Raw genomic sequence first — 22,850 nt, 5'->3', positions numbered from 1 at the left:
TACTGATCCTGAGTGTCGGGCCAGAAAATACTACCTATGTTCAGAAGAGACAGAAAGAGAAGAGTGGCTCCCCTGCCATCAAGAGGGGAGCCCCACGTGTGTTTCCAGAAGAGTCTGTCAGGAGCAGTGGTGGAAGCTGAGCTTTCGGGAAGCGAAGAAAAAGGATCCATCCTAGCATCGAGACAGAACAAGCCACCGCGGTCTACAGAGTGGCCAGCCAGCCTGCTAAGTGTTTGGTTTCAGCAGAAAGTGAGTGATCATAAGTTGAGAAGAGATGGGCAGGAGGTGCGCCCGGAAAGGGAGACCGTGCAGAACAAATTCCCCCACAGAGGACCTGTGGCATCTGTCTGGCCCCGCTGACGGGTCTATCTGGCCAAAATTCTAATTATGAGGAACCATCAGACAAATCACATTGATGGGCATGGTACAAAAAAACTCAAAACTGTAAAGGTCATGAAAGATAAGAAAGACAGATGGAGGAAACGTTCCAGTTGAAAGGAGATTAAAGAAACAACAACTAAATACACCCGTGATCCTGGATTGGATCCTGGAACAGAGGGAACCATGGATATCGGTAGCAGCACCACCATGGAACAACTGAAATTAGCATACTGATGGTGGATTAGATAATACTGTATCGACTGTAAATATCCTGATTTGGGGGATTGCACTGTGCCTCTGCGGCCTTTCTTACGAAATTTACAACTAAACACTCTGGTCTCAGTTAAGTCCCCCAGCGAATAAGCACATGGAACCTTACACACATAAACCTTATCGGAAGCCCTGTGATGGCCCCAAGTTGGACAGGCCTGGGACCCACCTCGCACGGCGGTTCTCAGCTTCTGTGTCACAGCGTTTGGTAACTGTGCAGTGCCCGGTAACTAATCTCCTTCTAATAATGATTAAAGTAATGATTCTGTAAGTAGTTTATTTTTAAAATACATCAGAAAGGATTAAGGGTTATGCCTATAATAGCATCACCATCATCCTCATTTCCTTGCATTTCAATTCGATTTCTTGAGCGGGGTGGAGTTTTGGGGAGTGCATGGGACTTGCCCTAGGAATGAACTGCCTGCGAGGCTGTGTCTGTCCAGCGCAGCCAGGACCAGCTGATTACGGGGGAGGACAGAAGACAGGTGGACTGAGCACCTACTGTGCGTGACACTCTATATTTGCCCTTGATGCCCTATATTTGCTCTCTATTTGTTGTCTCACTGAATACCCCAAGTGGCATTTTAAGACATTTATCATTACTGTCTCCATTTTATTTAGGTGACTCTTGAGGGGTCTAGTGAGCCCAGCATACAGCTGGAAAGTGACAGTACTGGGATTTGGGCCAAACCTACCTGATTCTAAAATGCCTGTTCTTTTGCAAGACACGGCACTACCTCTGTCGGGGCAGGACTACCACCCCTCCCCCCCAACCCCAGTATCTCCAGTAACTGCACACCAGTCTATTTGACCATCTTGAATGAAAGAACAATCACAGTTCCTGGGGACATCACTCACATTCTGCTTTCTCAACAGTGCTGATTAAAATGTTGTACTTAGGTTGCGCTAAAACCTACTCTTTTTACATTCCTTCTGTTAGTCTGAGTTAAGGTCTCTTGAGCCACTGTTGAGAAATCCAATCCGTTTCCATAGCAAAGACCCTGGATCGTTGGGGACAATTGCTCAGGGTAAACAGCTTTAGTTTTTCAATCACTGCTCACCCCATGCAATTTCAGACTCCCCACCATCCTGGCTGGGCATTCTCTAGAGGAGCACTGCTCAGTACATCTTTCCGAGAAGAAGGAAATGCTCTGTATCTATGCTGCCTACTTCTCCAGCCACCAGGCCCGTACGGCTCTTGAGCATTTGAAATATGGCCAATGCTAGAGGATCTGAGCGTTCAGTTTTATTTAATTTTAATGACTGAAAATGTAAATGTCCACGAGTGGTTAGTTACACATCACAGCTGTGGGGTTCCCCAGGCAAGTACAAGTTTCTCTTAAGACGGGGTCTCCTAGAACGGAACACCATGCTCCAGAAGAGATGGGCAGTTGCCACATTTTACCCGTTCAGACTTGGCCGTGTCACCAGACGGCTTGTCTTGCACTGAGGATCAACTAAAACCTGCAGAACTTTTCATAAAGTCTCACCTCTCCCAATCTTACTGGACTTCCCCAGACAGGATCCTCGGGGCTGACTTACCTCAGTGAGCAGGGAACGAGATGACCACGCGTCACGCTGTTTTTAAGCCAATAACCCTTGAAGGAAGGAGTTTGCCAAGCAGCAGTTACGGGAACTACCTCAGGACAAACGGCGCATAACATGTCAGAGAAGACAGCATCCATCGCGGCAGCGTCACTGTGCGGTGGGTCAGGATGTAACGCAGCCAGCAGCCCGGGGCCAGGGAGCAAGTATTCTGGACGGGCAGTGAGAGTATTAGGCAGGCGGCGAGCACAGGCCTTCCAAGGGCAAAGGCCTAAGAGAGAGTCCGGGGCTCTGCTGAGCCACCCAGATGGCTGTTTCAGGTTCAGCCAGTGGTGCCGGCGCAAGCTCTGTGCCACGGGAGGTCTCCTACCACCCCGGATGAGCGGTCACCAGACTGGCCAAGAAGGCAGATCCCAGCAAAGGGCACAGAACCCTGGCTCTGGGCAGAGCACACCTGAAAAGACTAATGGGGGCAGGGACCGGGCTTCCCAGCAAGTCTGTGCATTCAGCGAATGCCCACTGAATTCTCCACCACTGCGATGAGCGAATCATGGAGACTCAGTGTTAGTAGAAGGAGGTCCCTGTCCTCAGGTAAGGATGTCAATCCAGCCACATTGTGTGTGTGTGTTTGTGTGTGTGTGTGTGTGTGTGTGTGTGTGTGTATGCATGCTTAGTAATACCCAAATGTGATATCTTTGAGTCATAGACACCATTGAGCTTCTTTGGTTACCACCCGTTTATACTTAACCACTGAGCTCCAAAATTAACTGATTGCCAACAATTTATGTTCAGAGAACCAAGACCTTGTGAGAAAAGCAAGAAAAGACAGCAGAAGCCCAGGGAGCCTTTCAGACTAAAGAGTTCTCATGTTCTCCGGGTCTGCCTTAGGGACGGACAGCAGAGAAACACTAAAGACAAATGACCATTCACTTTGAAGACCATTCACCTGTGTGCCACCTGCAGTCAGAAATCTCCCTTCAGGGCCCCCCACATGGCTCCCCCCTCTGCTCACGTCTCTCCATGTTTACTCCCAATTTTTACCCTTGCTCTCACCTATACAACAGGCACCCTCCACACTGAAGACAGTAGCCAGATTCCTCTTGTGAAAGCACGTTTCAGATCTTTCCTGTTTAAACTCTTCAGTACAGCAATGGTTAACTCTATGTGTGAACTTGACTGGCTACCAGTGCCCAGGTAAACATTGTTTCTGGGTGTACCTGTGACAGTGTTTTCAGACAAGACGCGCATTTGCATCAGTGGCCTCGGTAGACTAGATGGCCCTCCCCGCTGCAGGTGGCCGCCATCCCATCTGTTGAGGGCTGAACAGAACAAAAGTCAGAGGAAGGAGGAGCTCGCCCTCTTCTTCTGCCTAACTGTTGAGATGGGACATCTCATCTCATCTTTTCCTGCCCTCAGTCTGGGACTCACACCGTCAGCTCCCCTGGTTCTCAGGCGTTTGGACTCAGGCTGAATTACACCCCCGGCTGTCATGAGGCCTCCAGTTTGCAGACAGGAGATCGTGGTGATTCACCAGAGCTCACAAGAGTCACCCTTCTCTTCCCTTCTTTGTAAAGCTAATCACATGAGAGCCAGTACAGAATTAAAGCCAAGGGAAAATACACCTGTAACCCTTCCACACACTCTGTCCACCAAGCCATGCTTTCCTCCCCCATCACTCATGCTTCAAAGTCCTCCTGTGCCCAGAATGTCTCCCCACGTTGTCCAAACGTGCTTACCCTTGGTCTCTCTGAGATTCTGATTCACTATGAGATTCTCATATTTATATTCACTTCATCTCCATCTGTCTCATATCACCTGGATTCCAGGTTCTTTGGGACAAGAAATCACAGAGACTCTATGTATCTATTTCCAAATAACTCGCACAATGCAATGTTCTCTTAAAGCTTTAATCAAATATCTGTATTTTGCTTTGCTTAGCAACAAATGCTAAGCAGAATATGAAAGTTAGAATGGAAAGCCATGCAGAAATAGAGACACAGATGTAGAGAACAAACTTATGGACACAAAGGGGGGAAAGTGGTGGGGGGTGGTGGTGGTGGGATGAATTGGGAGATTGGGATTGACATGTATACACTGATGTGTATAAAATGGATGACAAATAAGAACCTGCTGTATAAAAAATAAAATAAAATTCAAAAAAAAAAAAGAATAGAAAGCCATGGCTTTTTTTTTTTTTTAAACTTTCTGATTTTTAACTATGCCATACACTGAGGCCAGTTTCTCAATTCCTCTCTGCTTTAACTTATGCAAAGAAACAATATAATTAAATCTAATTAAACAACACAGTTCTGGAGAACAGGAAGTACATCACAGAACGTATCCTATTCATTCAGCAAACTCTCAAAGCTTACTTAGGAGGTAGCATTTGATAAAAATGATAGAAATTAAAAGGAGATGTAAAATGCTCATGATTTCATTGGCAAGACACAGTGAAGATTAATCACTATATAAGAGATGCCACGAAGGTCATTTGGGTCAAGTTGACAAGAAGAACAGAAGAGGTGGACCCTGTGAAATATCTGGGAAGGCTTCAGAGTGGGGAAGGGGCATGCTTGGGGATGGGAAGGAATGTTAGAATTTGGATAAAATGAAATATGAAAGAACATTCCAGACAGAGACATATGATCAACCCAGTGTGAACTGAGTCAGTGACTCCTAAATGCCCGTCCATGGATCGCTTGTCCTTAGGACGTTGTCTCAATTGGTGGTAAAATTTTAAAAAGAGAGAGAGAGATAATGTGTGTTTTGTAAAGATAAGATTTTTTTCCATTTAAAACCACGGTATTTATTTGGAAAATATGTTCTTCCTGTATGCTTTTTTATGTTAAAACACCCTTTCTTCTATAAAATTATGGTGATAAAAGACAGCAGTTTGGGTTTCTTTTCAAGTCAGCTCATCAGGAACCAGTTGGCAATGCCAGGTGAGGTCTACCCTCCCATAGAGTCTGGAAAGCACTCCGGTGGGCCCCATGGCTCGGGGCTGGGGGCGGAGGGCATTCATGGAGCTGGGTCTTTGGACGAGGAAGCTGGGGGCCAGGCTCTGAAGAGCTGGACCGAGCTTTCCCCTTCACTCCAGGATTACAGAAATGCTTTTGAGAAGGGAGTCACATGATGAAAACGGAGTTTGGGAGAAACCCACGGTCTCCTTGGAAGACATCACTTTCACATAAATCTTGTTGATGACCCTCGTAAGTCAAATAGGTTTAGATAAAACAAATGTGTTTTGTCTGTTCCGTGTTATCTTTCCCATTTTCCTCCTGTGAAATGGAAACCGGCCTCCCTCTCCACCCTCATCAAAGGGTCCAACCCAAGCCCCCGCTCCCTTTGGCACTTCCTCTGGTGCTTCAAAGAGCCCTGCACTTGGTTACAAGGTTAAAGATTCAACTCCACCATATTTTCTAGCTACATGATAAGATGCAGTTCCGCCAACTTCACATGGTAGAGAATCAGGTGATGTATCTTTTACAAGGTACAGAAAAGCACACTATGAACTCTAAAGCACCATATTAATTACGGTACTTCTCTTCCTCGGAACACAGCCTGTTCTCAGTTCTGGCTCCTGGGGTCCAGGTAAACCGCCCAATGTGTGAGGCTGCATATCTCCCATCCCCTCCCCATCCCTCCAAACCTTTGATTGAAGAACCTCATAGAACTATCCAGGCCAGTCTGAATGGAGGAAGCTAACCGGCCCGGGAAAGGAAAGGCTGGAGGGGTTGCCTGACACCTGGACTGTCGCCAATGTGAAGATGCTTGCGTGACTGGAGAGAGAAGATTAGGTGTATTGCCTTATTCTTCCTTCACTGAAAACTTCCCAAGCCACATCCTTGAGATGTTATATAGATATCCATCTACGCCTGGATCTTAGAAAACTTGAAGACAAACAGTGCTCAGAATTTTGAGCTGTGGCTTTGAGTATTAGAAAAAGAGGAAGAGAGAGGAAGGGGGGCTGATGGAGACCTGGGTGATAGAAACCAAAGACTGAGAGTTGGGGAAAGAGGCTGGGAACGTTATCTCCTCCAGAAGGTCCGTGTTTATAGGCCTCTCTCTCCACTTCCTGGCACCTGAAGAGAGACGTGCAGAAGGGTGCTTTTTCAGAGCCTACCTGCCTGAGCGACCGGGCTACCTCTCCTTCAAGGAGGGCCTCCTGGGCCCCATCGCTCAGAGCAGGTAGTAAGGCTCAGATCAGTGCAGCAGCCGAGTACACTTGGGAGAGGCACGAAACTAACCAACCCTTCGCTGTTCAAACTAGCCGGTCACAAATACACACGTGGCAAACTAGCCAGTCACAAGTACACACGTGGCAAAATCCTCAACAGACAGGAGCTTTTCATTCCAGGGCTCTTCCTCCCCAGGTTTGTGGAGGCTTGTACTCACGAAGGAGGAGTTCTGATGGCAGCAGGACCAGGCCTGAGCAAAGTGGATTAGATCAGCGTTTGATCATGAGCTGACCTGGGGAGGGCGTGCCAACCTTGAGTGGCCTGCGTGGGCTGGGCACATACTGCCCCTCTCGCCACTTAAAGGAGCAGAGCACGTGCTATTCTTCCCGTTCCCCAGCTTCCTGCCCCTCCTCTCTGGGATCACTGGGATTTGAACGCCCACGGGATGACTCCAAAAGCCACGTTCTTCTCTCCATCCCACGAACTCGGTACGCAACACCGGATCAATTTCCCAAAGGTCTCGGGATTCAGCTTTCTCCTCTATCCATTTGGAAGTACTGAGAATATCAAAACTAGCCCTACCACAAAACTGCAGGGAAGATGAACGTAGAAGAGATAAAAAGGACTGTTTGCAGAGTTCTACAATCCAAGCAGGTGCTAAGTGTACACTGACTAAGGTGTGTTCATTCCTTCACTCTTTCAGCGCGAGTCCAGGGTCAGAGGCTCTTTGGGGAGTTGGGTTCCCACTCTGACAGCACCCTCCCCGTGAGACAGTCACTTATCTCCTGTGCCGCTCCGTCTGCACCTGCAGAGGAAGGTCTGTGCCGTGTGGACAGGCTCCGAGGGGCAGACGTCGCCTGAACCCACTGTACATCCGGGACCGCCTCTAACGTGTTTCGTGGAAAGGCCACACCTCGAGCTGATTTCTAATATGAGGTGATGGGGAGCCCCGTCCAGGAAAGGTGATCCCAGGAAGCCTTCAGGGACAATCTTGAAAGTAAAACATCCGTTTTGCGGTACGTGTACCAAATTACTGCAGGATACAGGACATGCAACCATATTTGCTCACCTCCAGAGCTGTCACTTTCTACAACAAACTAGAGCCACAGAAAGATGCATTCCCTCTCAAATTAGCAGGCACTGAAAGGCTCTTTCGGAAGGTTTTGGGGTGTCGCTCAATAGCACATCTAGCAGACCTGTTTGCTTCTCTCCAGGTAGTAAGAAGTTAGTATTTGCTCCTGGCATAGCCTGATTTTCACGCTTGCCTCACCGAATCCCACCACTCAGCACGCCAGAGCGCACCTTTTCTAGAATGTTCGATGGCCAGTCTATCCCATGCCACATCGACTGCTCCACCCTCCAGCTTCTGATGGCACACGTGGTGGGGACACTGTGATTGGGGCGGGTGGGGAAGGGAGGCAGAGAGAAGGGTGACCATATGTTTCCACTTTGCTAGTCACGGTCTAGCTTATGTCTGGCTGGTATAATGATTCATAGCACATCTGCCCTCATAAGTGTCCCAATCAGGACACTAAGTTCTGCGGGTTTCCCCGGCACCGGGCTGAGGGGTGCTGCAGAGGCTCAAACCTTTCCAGGTTCGTGTGCACTGTTGCCCTGCGTAGGAAAAGAGAGGCACGGTTTAACCGGCTGCCAAGCTCCGTGTGTCCCCAGCACGGGGTCCTCACCAGATGAGAGTCACAGCTCCTCCTGGTCCCAGCCCCAGCAGGTGGTGCCCTTGGACCACATCCACAGCCCACCTCGCTCCCCGGCTTCCACGGGACGTCACGTGACGTGATGTGAGCCAAGGGTCGGGCAGCAGGAACCCAACGGTGAAGGCAGGTGTCCACGTCCCAGCCCCCTCCCTGCGGGGCTGCCCTCACTGCCTGCAGCCCTTCTCCCTCTGGCTTCTGATGACAGCCCTCTCACCTGTCCCGTCTACCTGGGGCGGCAAGAGACCCAGCATCCTGCACCATCCCTTGTGGCTCCCCTGCACCCTACGACCACCTTGTGCCTTTGAGAAACTCTCCTTGAATCGCCCTGCTGTGGGTGCCCCGCCTGTCTCCCCCGGGACCCTGACGGATGAGCCACATCGCAGACTATTCCCTGCACCTGGCACTTTCTCCAGGTCTTATGTCGGCGGCACAATTGTCAGCTCCCAGGAACCAAGCTACCTTGAGCGATGCTGGATGTGACTGTGGTCCTGGGGTGGTGGGTAGTGGAGGACGCAGGGGTGAGGGCAGCACTGGATCGTCAGGGCAACAGGAGCCACGTCACGGGGACAGGTGCTCCTGACCTCACCGTCAGAGAAGCTGCTGCTGTCACTGACCCCCGTGCCAGCCTTGGACCCTAAAGTCACCAACACACTCCCATCCTAGCCTCCAGTCTCTGCCCACATTTTCCCAGCCCCACTCTCCACCCCGCCACGCGGGTCACCTTCTCCACCCTCCGTGGGCCATGCTTCTGCCTCTCACTGGGCACTACCCTGTCCCCGTCCTGCAATCACCCATGCCTACCTTCTCCAGAATCCCGTCAATGGAGAATTCAGCCTCCACCAGCCTCCTCATTCTGAGCCTTCTTTTCTAAGCCATATTCGTTCTCCCTTTAATCGCTCGTACTCTCCATTTGCTATTTGAATTTTCTCCAAGGGTTCCCAAGAGCTGTTGATATTTAGTCAACTGTACAGTAACCTCTTGAGACCAAGGCCATGTGATGTATCTTCTTTAAAAGCAACTGCTGACTAGATAAAGGTACTTAATGAATAGCTGTTAGTTGGCCTTTAAGGACAGCTACCCTCAAAACAGCTTCTGGGGCAATTTTGTGGGGCGCACAATTTCGTGGGAGGTGTGGACAGAGGGCTGGCACTTTGACATGGAAAGAAACTGTCTTCGTTTCCTTTGGATTTCCAGTTAGTGTTTTGAATTTTAAAAAAGCAAGAAAACCCTTTTTTCCCCCCCTATAATCATTTTGAAAGGAAAAATAGAGTTTGTTTTATAAATCATTTTGGGTGAATTTCTCTCTCCAAAATTAAAGTTGAAAACCAGGTGGCTTCCTTTGATTCCAATCCTTTTCATGTTCTTCCGTGTGTCATGTGAAAGCACGGTTACTATGGCAACCACTCATTATTTTTCAGGAGTTGGCTAGATATTTTAACAACAACCAAAAAAAAAAAAATTCCCCAAATCTTTCTAGCCTCCAGATAGTCTTAATTTATATCCTATACCAGTTTCTAATTTTTACAATTCCTTAACTAAGCCCTTTGCAGCAGCTTTAACAAGCCTAACCAACCTACAACTTTGTCCCTAAATGAGCTTTGGGGAATAATTCAGCCGCTTGCCTTTTCCCCAATATTGGTCAGAATCTAAGAGAATTTTAAATCTTTCTTACATTTTGGAGTCTTTCTCTGTCTTCAAGGTAGAAGATGTATGTAGGTTTAATGAAGCCTAAAGAGTGTGGAGTGTGTGTGTGTGTGTGTGTGTGTGTGTGTGTGTGTGTGTGTGTGTGTTTCTGCAGGTACCCTTCAGTTGGAGAGAATTGCAACATAAATTAAGGAAGAAAGAATTTTTTCTTTAATCATTCTACCTACATACTCTTTTTCAGAGCATTTATCATATTCTCAGCACGGTGCTAGAACCTCTAAAGGATTCAAGAGAAGCAGGTGATGCCATTCCTATCTTCAGCATAATTAATATCTGGATGGAAAAAGTATATCAAAATATTCCTTCACAATACAGAGAGATGAGATAGACAGTAAGGCCAGGAACTATTCAGAGGTAAATTTCAGAAATACCAGCAATAACTAAGGGAGGAAGTGGCTGCTGTCAGTGTCTGTAAAGGAGTAACAGGAGAGTGAGATCCATGGTCTATTCGGGGGTCTCAGGGGGAAGGTCTGCATTCTCAGCAAATGTTTCCTGAGCCCCGGTTATCTGCTAGGCAGGTGCATTTAAAGGAGATACATCACATGACCTTTGCTCTCATGTGGTTACTGCCCAGTTGATGAAATAAAAACAACTCTTGGAGAAAAACTAAATACTCAGCAAATGAAAAGGCATTTTTGAAACGAGGAGCATTTTCAGTCATCACAAGGAGGGCAAGACTCAGCTGGCATTTCGAGTAGAGGCCAGGGGTGGGGGGTGTCTCCATCTCAGCACCATGAGAGGCCATGTGGCTCATGGGGTCAACTCACAGAAGGATAAATCAGTGGTACTTCAGTGCATAATGATACTGAAAGATTTTATAAGAAAATAAAGGGCCCAAGGACTAAACAAGCTAGTTATGAAGACAGAAGCTGGTTTCCTGGCCCTGTACATCCTGTCTGGTTAGTATATTGTGGCAGATCCAACTACAAAGGGAGAAGCTACAGCTCAGACGGCCAGTTACCACACAACGAAACCACCTAAAGGGATTTTAAATCACCTTGGTTACACGTGAACATCCTTAGAACCAAACATCACTCTCAACTGAAGCACACGAAATGTAGAGGTCTCAATAATTTTGTTAGGAAGGTTGTTTAAAAATATTTCATAGTGTTTCCTCCTATATGTTTGAAAATTATAGCACAGGGATAAATCTACATTGTAAAAATTACATATTGAAGTTATTTCTTGGAGAGGGCGAGTTGTCTCTTGTTTTTCAGTCTTTCTCTGATAGGGTCCTTTGGGTTGATCGCACAACTGCTCTGTTTATTTGTTTCTTTTTCCAATCCATGATGTGTTCCCCACTGGGTAGCAAAGCATGCCGTCTCCAAGGCCTTATTAAGTGCCGCAGACAGAATGTACACCCTGACAGGTGGTGAGATCCCAGGGAGATGGCCTCTCCACCCATCTATGCCATAACCACAGAAAACATTGGTTTGACACCACGCTTAAGAATAAGACCTGATCATCGTTGAGATTCTCAGACCCCACTTTCTCCACCCTGATAACATGTAACTGTCTCTCGAAGCAGCCGTTACTTCAACAGACTACATCCCTCTTTTTTTCTTTTCACATACAAATAAAACAAGTCTATCATTACTTATCCTGACACTTTTCTTATTCTAGGGTTCATCTGTATTATCTGCTCTTTCCTTTTCCCGATTTCTTATGATTTCCGATCTTTTTTCTTTTCAACCCAGATTTATTCTTTATATGCAGGATTAAGCTGTGACTTCCTCACCATAGCCGTTAGTGCTGTAGCAGGACACACCACTGGCATCTAGGGCCTGAACACATACATGCTGAAGCACATATTACTTTACTATAAATTATTTTATTTTTTATCACCTATATTGAATTTTTGGGGAAAATGGTGTAGTTTTATTATCTATGCACTAATTTAAGTTAGGAAAGGGGCATTAAAATCATTTCCCGTAGCAAGGGGAGCATGGGCTCAGATAGAGCTCTCCATTCCGACACATGCATCTCCAGGTTTGCATTTCTTTTCAAGAAAATAGACCTATTTGCTCAGGGCCACCCTCTAATTATAGGACGAGGGGGAAATAGCCCCGGTTCCTAGCTCTCGACCCTCCCCTCCCTCCTTGGCTGGTTTCTTTTGAGCATCAGGCCCTTGGAGAAGCCACTGTATGAGGCCCTGATACATACAGCAAGCGCGTCCCCGGTAACCTGAAGGGGAAAATGATGCAATGGCAGGCTGCCAGCACTGAGAAGCTCTGGTCAGTGTCTCAAGTGCCAAGGCTGCTTCACTTCAGGAGGGTCCCTGCTGGGCAAGGGCATCCCCTTCACATTGCACACGGCCCTCTGCACACACACCACCCTGGACAAGGGACATTTCCCTCTTCTCCTTGAAACCAACAGTACTTGACATGAAGATTACCGTATTTCTTTAAAAACTCACCTTCACTCTTTTAAAATTATGAAATAGAGAATTATATTTCATATGTGGAACAATACAACACACATGTGGTTTAACATGCTATCACTTGGTTGTAGTTAAAATAATATTTGAAAAATAAAACTCTGTGAAACAGTTGAAGCTCAGTACCAGCCACAATGCTCCTCCCTTTTCCCTCCCCAATAAGCTATAGCCTGGAGCTGGTGTGCATCTTTTTATCCTGTGTTTTTACACTTTACCTTCATATGTCGGCAACAATAAACAATAACTGTTCTGTATGAGTTACGTTTGACCTAGGTGATATCACACTATATCTGTAAACTTTATCATAAGGCAAAGCGTTGTTTTTGAGATTTATCTATGGTGAATCAAAATATCTAGTTCATTCATTTGATTACGGTATAGTATTCCATTTTGTGAATACGCTACTATGACTTACACTTTCCCTATTTACAAACATTAAATTGTTTTGTCTTCTGTTATTACTGATAAATATTTCTATGCATTAATTCTTGCTTGTGCATGTCAGTTTATTCTAGGGACTATATCTGGAGGCAGAATTGCTGGGTATAGCATATAAACAACTTCAACTCTTATCATATAGAATCCTAATTAGAGAGAATTCTAAATTACTTTCAAGAGTAGCTGTACCAACTTCTTCTATGACCAACAATGTGTGTGAATTCATTTTTCTCCATATTATCACATTTTATCAAACTATTAGATGATACATTATCTATCTATCTATCTATCTCTCTCTCTATATATATATCCCCCTGGTCTATTTATATGCATTTTTATCAAAGTATAGGCACATTTACACAATTTTTTGTTTACTCATATAATCTTTTTTTTTCCCCAAGGACTTTCTACCTTGATTTAGAATCAGCTGCAGTTCTATGAGAAAAAAAAAAAAATCAATTGAAATTTTTATTGAGAAAATTCAACTTGATCAAATTGGTATAGAACTGGATAGCATATTTTAAAAATAACATATTTTTAATAAATTAAATAATAACACTTTTTCCCATCCATGAACACCAGTTTCTCCTTAGGATCCTTGTCTAACACCAGGAGCATAGATCTAATGGATGTCGGGAAATTTGAAGCCAAGAACTAAAGGTCTTATTCCTCATACTGGCCTTCCCATGATAGGGCTTTGACTGAAGTCCACTCGTTTATTCATCACAAGGTGTATTGGGGACCAAATTTGTGCAAAAATAAGTATGAAATAGTCTTTATCCTTGAGATTCTCAAGGGCTGGTGGGCATGGCTGATATTTAAGAAAATAATTGTCCACACAGACAATAAATGTTCTCATGAAACAACTCAGACACTGTGGGACAGAGGAGGCAGAGAGCCTGAGAATACTTTCTAGGGGGTACAGACCTAGGGCAGAAGGATGTGGGCCAGTAGGAGCTCACCAAAGGAAGGACACTCAGGGCAGAGGGGCAGGAGACCATGGCAGGTACCGGAACAGGGATGGGAGCCTGGCAGCATCGAGTGCCCAGGCTGGGAAGAACATGCTGGCCACACTTAACACTTCCACGTCTGAGCTCTTCCTTGTACGGAACTGAGGGTCTTGGCAGAGAGTATGAAGCTGACGGGCGGCCACACTGCGGTCTCCAGGTCAGCAGATACGACCCAGGGATGGTCACAAACTGGAGACCGGAGGATCGTCAGGAAGGGAGACAGACACTCCCTGTGCCCTCCTGGTCATCAGGCCTGTCACCGTCAGGGCCTGTGTGAGTGAGGGGGCCCAGGGTTCTCCCCTCCAAGCCTGGGGTCCCCTGAGAACAGCACTGAGCACGGCGCAGACCAGAGTCAGGGCTAGTCTGGCTTCTGACAGATGTGTTTGTCCATCCGCACGGGTCAGCTACCAGGGGAGCAAATCCACGCCCTTGAGCCCATGAGCCTGGCGCTGGGGCAGGTCCCCAGGTAAGTAAGTGCAGGTGACGGCTATTCTTCCTTACCTCGGACTCAGTGCAGCCTAACAACCCTCGGTGGACGGTGAGAAAAACCAGTATACTTGCCAGCAACAGGCTACTGATGACCAATAACACTGGGGTAGGCAACTACCTGCCCCTTTCCAACACTGTCTGTTGGGTAAGATGTGACAAAGTGAGAGAGTGGCATGGACATATATACACTACCAAACGTAAAACAGATAGCTAGTGGGAAGCAACCGCATAGCACAGGGAGATCAGCTCAGTGCTTTGTGACCACCTAGAGGGGTGGGATAGGGAGGGTGGGAGGGAGGGAGATGCAAGAGGGAAGAGATATGGGAACATGTGTATACGTATACCTGATTCACTTTGTTATAAAGCAGAAACTAACACACCACTGTAAAGCAATTATACTCCAATAAAGATGTTAAAAAAAAAAAAAGAACATATTGGAAATAATGACACAACTCTGCGATGTAATCTGGAAGCAGGGCAGACCTGCACATCACAAATGCACAGCCAGGGAGTGTTCTCACGACTTAACGGAGTCAAATCCTGCCTGTTACGCATGATTATTCTGTCGGGTACGCAGTGAAGCTGGGAGGTTTCTCAAAATACCTGGCTCAGCTCAGCTGAGCACGCCCCCACCCTCCCTCCTGATGCTGTGAGCACGGTGGGGGGCGGGGGCAGGCCTCTGGACAGGGGCTTTTGTTTATCACAAAATAAACAAACAACAGTAAGAAACATTTGATTCTCCAAAGAAGAGCCCCTCTCATGAAAATCCCCAAATAGTGTACAGAATTTAAAGGGAATTAACAGAAATGCCACCTGATTCAAGCCCTTCCAGCTTGCTAGTTTTCCCTGACATAACAATTTCTCTCTCTTGGCCTAGGGAACAATTTTTGATACATGGCTGCTTTTTCCTCCTCAAGCCTCAGCCCCGAAAACAGAATCTAATCAGTAAACTCTGCCCTCTGCTGTCCACACTTAAAAAGTACATAACCCCATTTTTCCCCAGCATGCATACCAGGCGCATGGTAAGCTACCAAGGGGATTATATGTGTTTCCTTAAAACTGCTGATTTTTCTGTTTTCAAGGGATTGAGGTTTTTAGGCTAATTTCACTGGCTGGATTTTTCCCCTGCAATGCCAAGAGAAATTGAAGAAAGAAGAACCCCGCTGCTCCCGCCCACCCCTTTCCCCCAGAATCTGTTTATCAATAACAAGAACCGTTTTGCACTCTCACGTGAAGACATTCTAGAACACAGTTTGTGTCAAGGCTTAGCATAAAATGGGACACAAACAGGACCAGAGCCACCAATGTAATGAAATATTTTCAGTGGAAACTACATGGTATCTCGGATTTGCCTTACGATATTGGTAGTGGTGAAATGGATGAAGCAAGATTGAGAGATGCTTGCTACAAAGCTGGATACTGGATGTGATGAGTTTACTATATAATTCCCTCTGCTTTTACATATGTTTGTAAATTTCCATAAGTTTATTGCCCCCATCTTACTTTGATGAAGACTCAGCAACTGGAGCTGAAGGATGAAGATGTGACACTCTGATGTAGGAACCAGGGAAGTGGGAGAAACATGGGTTTTAAAATCAAAAAGTTCTGGGTTCTCACCGTGCTTCTGCCTCTGGCTAACTGGGAGGCCTTAAGCAGGTCACTTAATCTAAGATTCAGTTTCCATGTTTGAAAAATGAGAGTAATAAACCCTACCACATGGGGTTATTATGAGGACAGAGTAAGAGAATGTATTAACCTACAGATCATTCACTAATTTTCAGAGATTGGCCCATGGATAATTCACTTAATTAGAAAGGCTTTGAGTGAACATTACAAATACAGTTTGCCATACCCTCAACTAACCAAACTACTTGAAGAATGCTCCATGCTACCAATTTTAATTTTCTGTTAAACGGAGGGCCATTCTTGTTTAAAATGGATTTTAATGAAGAAAACTGACCTGGTTATTTTCTTTAACAATTTTGTATGACCTCAATAATTAAATATGTCATTCAGGAAACTAAATGCAAATGTAAAAGTTGAAGGAAAACCTGAAGGCACATGTACCAGATCTAAGACATCCACCTACTAGCGTGTCATAGAACTGATCATGTAAAACACCCAGAAGTTTTCTGGTCCGTCTCCCAAGGCAGTAGAAATAAAAGCAAAAATAACCAAATTGGACCTAATCAAACTTACAAACTTTTGCACAGCAAAGGAAACCATAAACAAAACGAAAAGACAACCTACTGAAGGCAAATGATGTGACCGACAAAGGGCTTAATTTCCAAAACACACAAACAACTCAACCACAAAACAACAAACAACCCAATCGAAAAATGGGCAGGGGAACTATAGTACAGACATTTCCCCAAAGAGGACGTACAGATGGCCAACAGGCACGTGATAAGATGCTCAACATAGCTAATCATTAGAGACACGCAAATCAAAACTACCCGTGAGGTATCACCTCATGCCCATCAGAATGGCCATCGTTAAAAAGTCTACAAATAACAAATGCTGGGGAGGGTGTGGAGAAAAGTGGACCCTCCTCCACTGCGGCTGGGAATGTAAATTGGTGCAGCCACTATGGAGAACAGTATGGAGTTTCCTCAAAAAAATAAAACTAGAGTTGTCATGTGATCCAGCAATCCCACTCCTGGGCATATATCCAGACAAAACTATAATTCAAAAAGATACATGCACCCCTATGTTCATAGCAGCACTATTCACAATAGCCAGGATATGGAAACAACCTAAATGTCCATCGACAGATAGATGGTTAGAGAAGATGTGGTACATATATACAATGGAATATTACTCAGCCATAAGAAAGAACAAAATAAGGCCATTTGCAGCAACATGGATCCAACTAGAGATTATCATACTAAATGAAGTAAGTCAGAAAGAGAAAGACAAATACCATAGGATATCACTTATATGTGGAATCTAAAATATGACACAAATGAACTTATCTACCAAACAGAAACAGACTCACAGACACAGAGAACAGACCTGTGGTTGCCAAGTGGGAGGGAGGTGGTGGAGGGATGGATTGGGAGTTTGGGGTTAGCAGATGTAAACTATTGTATATAGAATGGATAAGCAACAAGGTTCTACTGTACAGCACAGGGAACTATATTCAGTATCTTGTGATAAACCATTATGGAAAAGAATATAAAAAAAGAATGTATATATATGTATAACTGAATCCCTTTGCTGTACAGCAGAAATTAACACATTGTAAATCAACTAAACTTCAACAAATAATAATAATATTTTTAAAAAGAGAAATCTCATAAATTAATAGATATATCACAAATTTCCTCTGAGGAATGCATGTATTAACTGGTCTCATTTTATAAAGGACAGAAATGAACTGAGGCTTAAAGATTTTCTTCCGTATAATACATTTGTGGTAGAGCTGGGATTTGAACCTGGGATTGGACCTGTCTGACCATCTCTCTTCTTCTCTCACCTGTGCAGAGTGAGAAGCCCGATGCACCACGGGCAGGTGATCACCTGTTCCCCAGGCAGGGAGTGCTGGGGGCATTTTTTCTTCATTTTTGCTGCTTCACCTAAATTCCTGATATCAGCTTAGTTGAAGTATTATCGGAATCTACAGATGCACAGCATTTGAGATAACCAGATATTTTTTAAGTCCTCCAAATTATTGGGCATTTGGCAAAGCTATGTTTCTATTTTTTTTAAGGCATCTTTAAGGAGGAATAAAGTAAATGCTGACTTAATTCATCTGACTATTAAACATAGGACCATTTGCATATTATTAAATAAAATATTATTAAAAGAAAAGAAAATAACCAATAGTCCTTGACCATCCAGCTGTCAACCAGGTTGAAACGTTTTAAAAACAAAATACTACTCTGAGTTCCAAGTGAGTATTTAAAATATAAATAATGGGCCAAATACTTTCATAAATATCATCTGAGTATTTCCAAAAATTGTACTCTTCCCCTCAGACTCTGGGGTTTAGATATTGGGTTGGCCAAAAACTTTGTTCGGGTTTTTAGGTACCATTTTATGGAAAACCCGAATGAACTTTTTGGCCAGCCCAATATTAACCCTTTAAAAGTGTCATAACAGAGGAAAACCCAAGTAAGTTAGTCATCTTTGAGTTCTCTATTTTTATAGTTTTATTTCTATTTCAAGATATGTCAAAAATAAATTATGTGTGTTTTCAATGCAGAATATGGAAATAATCCAGAATTTGATTTTAAGTAACCATCTCTTCACTATTTTTCAATCTAATTCTTGACTCTGGCACATGGACCATAGCCCAGTGCCTTACTTATAGGACGGGCTCTGAGATGCTTAGGGTGTGCATATTTGCCGTGGCTGATTTTTGTTCTCTCTCTTAAAAGAGGGGTGGGTGCATGCACATACACACAGTACGCACTTGTGTAAGTGCAGGGAAGACCAAAATTCCTTGTTGTTTGACAATTCTCGGTGGTTAATTTCCAATCAAGAGACTGTACAGCAGTGAATTAAGTCCCTGGTGACCTAATTTACTAAATTTCCAACTGTCAACAGTCTGGTCTCGTGCCCCTTGGACCAAGGAGGTCCTCTGTACCACACAGTTGAATGTGTCCTCAATCCCTTTCTTTATTTAATGGCATCTTCCTGGCGTCTGCAGGCTCTCTCCAGAAGCTGCTGTCTGTGCATGAGGACATCCCTTCCAGTTTATTGCAAGAAAATCCTGAGTCTGTTCCTTTTGCTCCAGCTTTGGTTCACCCCACTCCTCAGGTTTTTATCAATCCCCCTCATTTTCCGGTTAGTGAGGTACTAACTACTAACCGAGCCCTGTTCCTCGTTCGAGCCATGGCCACCTCCCCAGCCCCTGCGCTCCTAAAACCAGTCTGGCTGTGGACACCAATGACGCCCACATGCCGAATCCACTGGGCATTTCCTGCTTTCAAGGGACTTGCCCGGTGTGGAGTTGCCTTCTTATCTAAGAAGCTCTTTTTCCCTTAGGTTCCATGACGCTGGTCTCTCCTTCTTTTCCTCTTCAGCTGCTCCTGCTCTATCGGATGCCTTTGAACACCTTCCAACATCTTGACTTGGTCACCTGCCGCCTTTTCCACCCATTTCTCCTGGGCAACGTCCTCAAGCCCCACAGCTTGAAACATCCCCAACAGAGTAATGACTTCAAAATGCAAACTTCTCCCTCTCAGGTCTTTCACCGCATCAGACTCTTTATACCCCAAACTGATTACTCTTGTCTCTTCCACTGGTTCTGCCCCCACAGTCCCTCTTTCAGCACAGATGTCACACCCTGAAGCCCTCCTACCATCTCCCTTTTCCTGGCTGTGTTAGTCCACTGTGGCTGCTATAACAAAATACCGCAGACTGGGCAGCTTAAACAACAGACATTCATTTTCTCACAGTTCTGAAGGCTGGAAGTCCAAGATCAGGGTGCTCATGGTCGCGTTCTGGCAAGAACCCTCTTCCCAGCTGGCAGACGGCCTCCTTTGTGCCATGTCCTCACGTGGCAGAGAGGGCAGGAACACAAGCTATCTGATGTCTCTTCCTACAAGGACGCTAATCTCATCATAAGGGCCCCACCCTCATGGCCTCATCTAACCCTAACTACCTCCTCATGGCCCATCTCCAAATACCATCACATTGGCAGGCAGGGCTTCAACATATGAATTTGGGGGGGAAATCACACATTCAGTCCATAACACTGACCAACCTCACCTTTCAAACCTATCTATCACCACTCAGCCTCTTAAGAATCTCTTTCACTTGCTCCCCTTCTTCCCAAGGTTGCTTCTGCTATTTGGAAAATACTGCAATGGAAACGGAAAAACAGAAATCCACGTGACGTCACAAGCAGAGCTAACCTGCACTTGTAGTGTGGGTAATGCCTTCCACTTGCTGCTCAACTTAGCGCTTTTGTAGGAGGCGACCATAGCCGTCTTGCCAAGACCTCCTGGCCGACTGTCCCCAAACTTCCTCTCTCCCTCAACCAAACATCCCCGGTCCATTCTCCAGCATGAACTCAGGATGACTTTTAAAAAAAAAACCTCAAGAGGACTTTGCCACATGTGTACTTCAAATCTTCCCATGGCTTCCCATCACCTTGAAAAGGGCCATCTAAGGTCTGAACTCCATGCAGGAGCCCCATGACCCCTTACCCATCTCTGCTCACTTCCCATCTCTTTGTCCCACAGACACTATTCTTCAGGCTCACCTAAGTACTGGGAGGCTCTGAGCTCACTTCATGTCACTGGGCCTTTGAAGGGGCTGTTACCTCAGCCTGGAATATCTTTCTCCTTCTTCCCATGGTTACCTCCTATTAATCTGTCAAGAATCATCACAAGCACTCATGTCTCCCAGGACACTCTCCCTGACACCCTGGTGAGGGAATTAAGTGTCTCTCCTCTTGCTCCCATAGGGCCTTTGCATATTCTATCAGATAATAATAAGGTCATGTGTTCAACTTGAGGGCAATGACTGTTTTATTGGTGGAGTGCCACATACTGAACTCCTTGTACTGGAAAAGAGATTAATATAGGGGTTTTCAAACAAATGAATAAATCAACACATCTTCCTATTACTTGAATACAAATTTCTCACCCTGATCCCACAGGCCTGTGCTATCCAAGATGGTAGCCACTACCCACCTGTGGCTATTTAAATAGGTTAAGATTAAATAAAATTTAAAATTCAGTGGCACAAGCCACATTCCAAGTGCTCCACAGCCACAGCTGGCTATTGGCTACAGGACTGGACAGCACAGATGTCAAGTATTTCCAGCATCACACAAAGTTCTATCCGATGGTGCGGCTCGGGACTCTTCCTAGGATGTGCCCAAGCCACTTCCTTGTGTGTCTGTCTCTCCCACCAGAATGAGATGCTCAAGCACTTCTGTATTCCATGGCACCAGCCGTGCACTGGGTTGCAGCTGGTGTTCAGTAAAAGTTTGTTATACGAATAAATGATCTCTGCTCCACAATCTCTGCTATGTGTTATCTGGTCAGGGAAATTTCCTTACCACCCGGCCTGTGATGCTCTTTTTCCTATTCTTGGATAGGCGAGGACGCTCATTTGCTACTATTCTTGCCCGTATGGAGCCAAACTCTACCTGGAGGGTGGACCTGCTCAAGGACCCCCTTCTCTTGAGCTCTCCCACCTCCTTCCACCTGAATGCAGGTAGGTTTTAATCCAGCATCTCCTGGTCAGCAGGCTTCACAGTTACAAGAACAAACGTGCCGACCTGGCCCTAGAGCAGACCAGCAGAGGGCTCTGCTCCGAAGGACCAGTCCATGTAATTCCACCGTGGTGTGATTACAAGGAAATCGGAACCTAGTTAGGGCTGACATTTGCTTCAGTAATTACAGAAATATTAAGATGAGGCTTAGAAAAGGATGAGGGTTTCCAACATCGAAAATATGGATATTCTGGGTATGCTGACAGCCCCTGGGACACAGGAGGGCTGCACAAGAGGATAAAAGACAACCCCCGTTCTGCAGCCCTCACGCAGGCTTCAGGGGAAGAGATCCTCACCCCTGGGCTCTTACCACCCCCTGAGCAGGACCTGGCCCGACTCAGGCCTCTGTCCCATCTGATGTCCGTGGGGCAGCAAGGCAGGGGCCTCTGAGGAGGTACGGGGGTTGAGTGAGGACAGTCAGGCTTATTTTGTTTACCCCCCTGACCTGGTCCTAATTTGCACCCTTTCTCATCACGCCTCGGGTGCTAACACACTTACAAATATTAGTCTGCAGAGGGCAATGGGGCCAATAGTGTAGCTATTTAATTCCTGGTACACAGCGGGGTCTGCCTTGTGCTTCCCAAGGTAGTGAGAAGCATGGAACGTTCAGGAGGGGCTGCATTTTACTGCTGGTTCTGTGTCCTTCAGGCCCTTCCTGTTTTTTTTCTCACTCAAGGAATATCACGGGAACGGGGCTCTGGGAACTCGTGTGTTTTTTTCATTCTGTACCGTGACCAGGGGTGTGAGGCATCCCCCCATCTCCCGATGCCCTCACAGCCTTTCTGCCCTTCTTTATTTGAGTTCATTTCTGCCTAATTTGGGTTTGTTGTTAAATAGCAGTGGTGCCTGCCCTCAGCTGCCGCTCACACAAGGATCTGTGGTTCAAGGCAAAATGGTAAGAAAAGAGAGAGTGACAGTCTTAGCAGGGCTGTGGGAACCCGGGCACAGGAACCATCACACATTCAGGAGGCAAGACAGGCCAATGAGATCATCTTTTTGGAGCCGACAGCATTAGAACAGGACCTGAGAGGATGGGTGGTTTTGAGAGGAAGACGTTATAATGACACGCCATTCAAGGTGCTGATAAGTCCTGAGAACTGTGTGTCCCGATGGACCCCTACTGCTGGCCAGTCCCCCTGTCTACAGCGTAGATTCATGACACAAGCTTGACAATAAGACCGATTCCCAGTTCCTGGGACACGGGACCAAAGCTGGCTCCATCAGAAACCTGAAAAGAGACTGTACACGTAGTCATCAGGAAAGAGCAAAAGTTTACCAGTCCCTGGACCAGACCGATGATCTGGAAGTCAGTTTTATCTAGATCTCTCCTAGTTTTATTGATGATTTCCTGTTTCAGAAAACAGAGAGGTGCTGACATTTTAGAAATAATCCAAAGAAAAGTGTCTCTTTCACCAATTCACATGTTCTGCCTACACTCAAACACGTATTTGA

General features: G+C 45.7%; 1 protein-coding gene across 1 annotated transcript in view; it reads right to left on the bottom strand.

Annotated features, from left to right (window-relative positions):
- Positions 1 to 22,850, bottom strand: part of DPP6 (dipeptidyl peptidase like 6) — a 780,578-nt gene that overhangs the window by 736,984 nt on the left and 20,744 nt on the right. The gene's annotated exons all lie outside the window — the stretch shown is intronic.

Source organism: Eschrichtius robustus, chromosome 8 (genome assembly GCF_028021215.1).
Source record: "Eschrichtius robustus isolate mEscRob2 chromosome 8, mEscRob2.pri, whole genome shotgun sequence".
Lineage (NCBI taxonomy): Eukaryota > Metazoa > Chordata > Mammalia > Artiodactyla > Eschrichtiidae > Eschrichtius > Eschrichtius robustus.
This window is presented reverse-complemented; position numbering and strand designations above follow the sequence as displayed.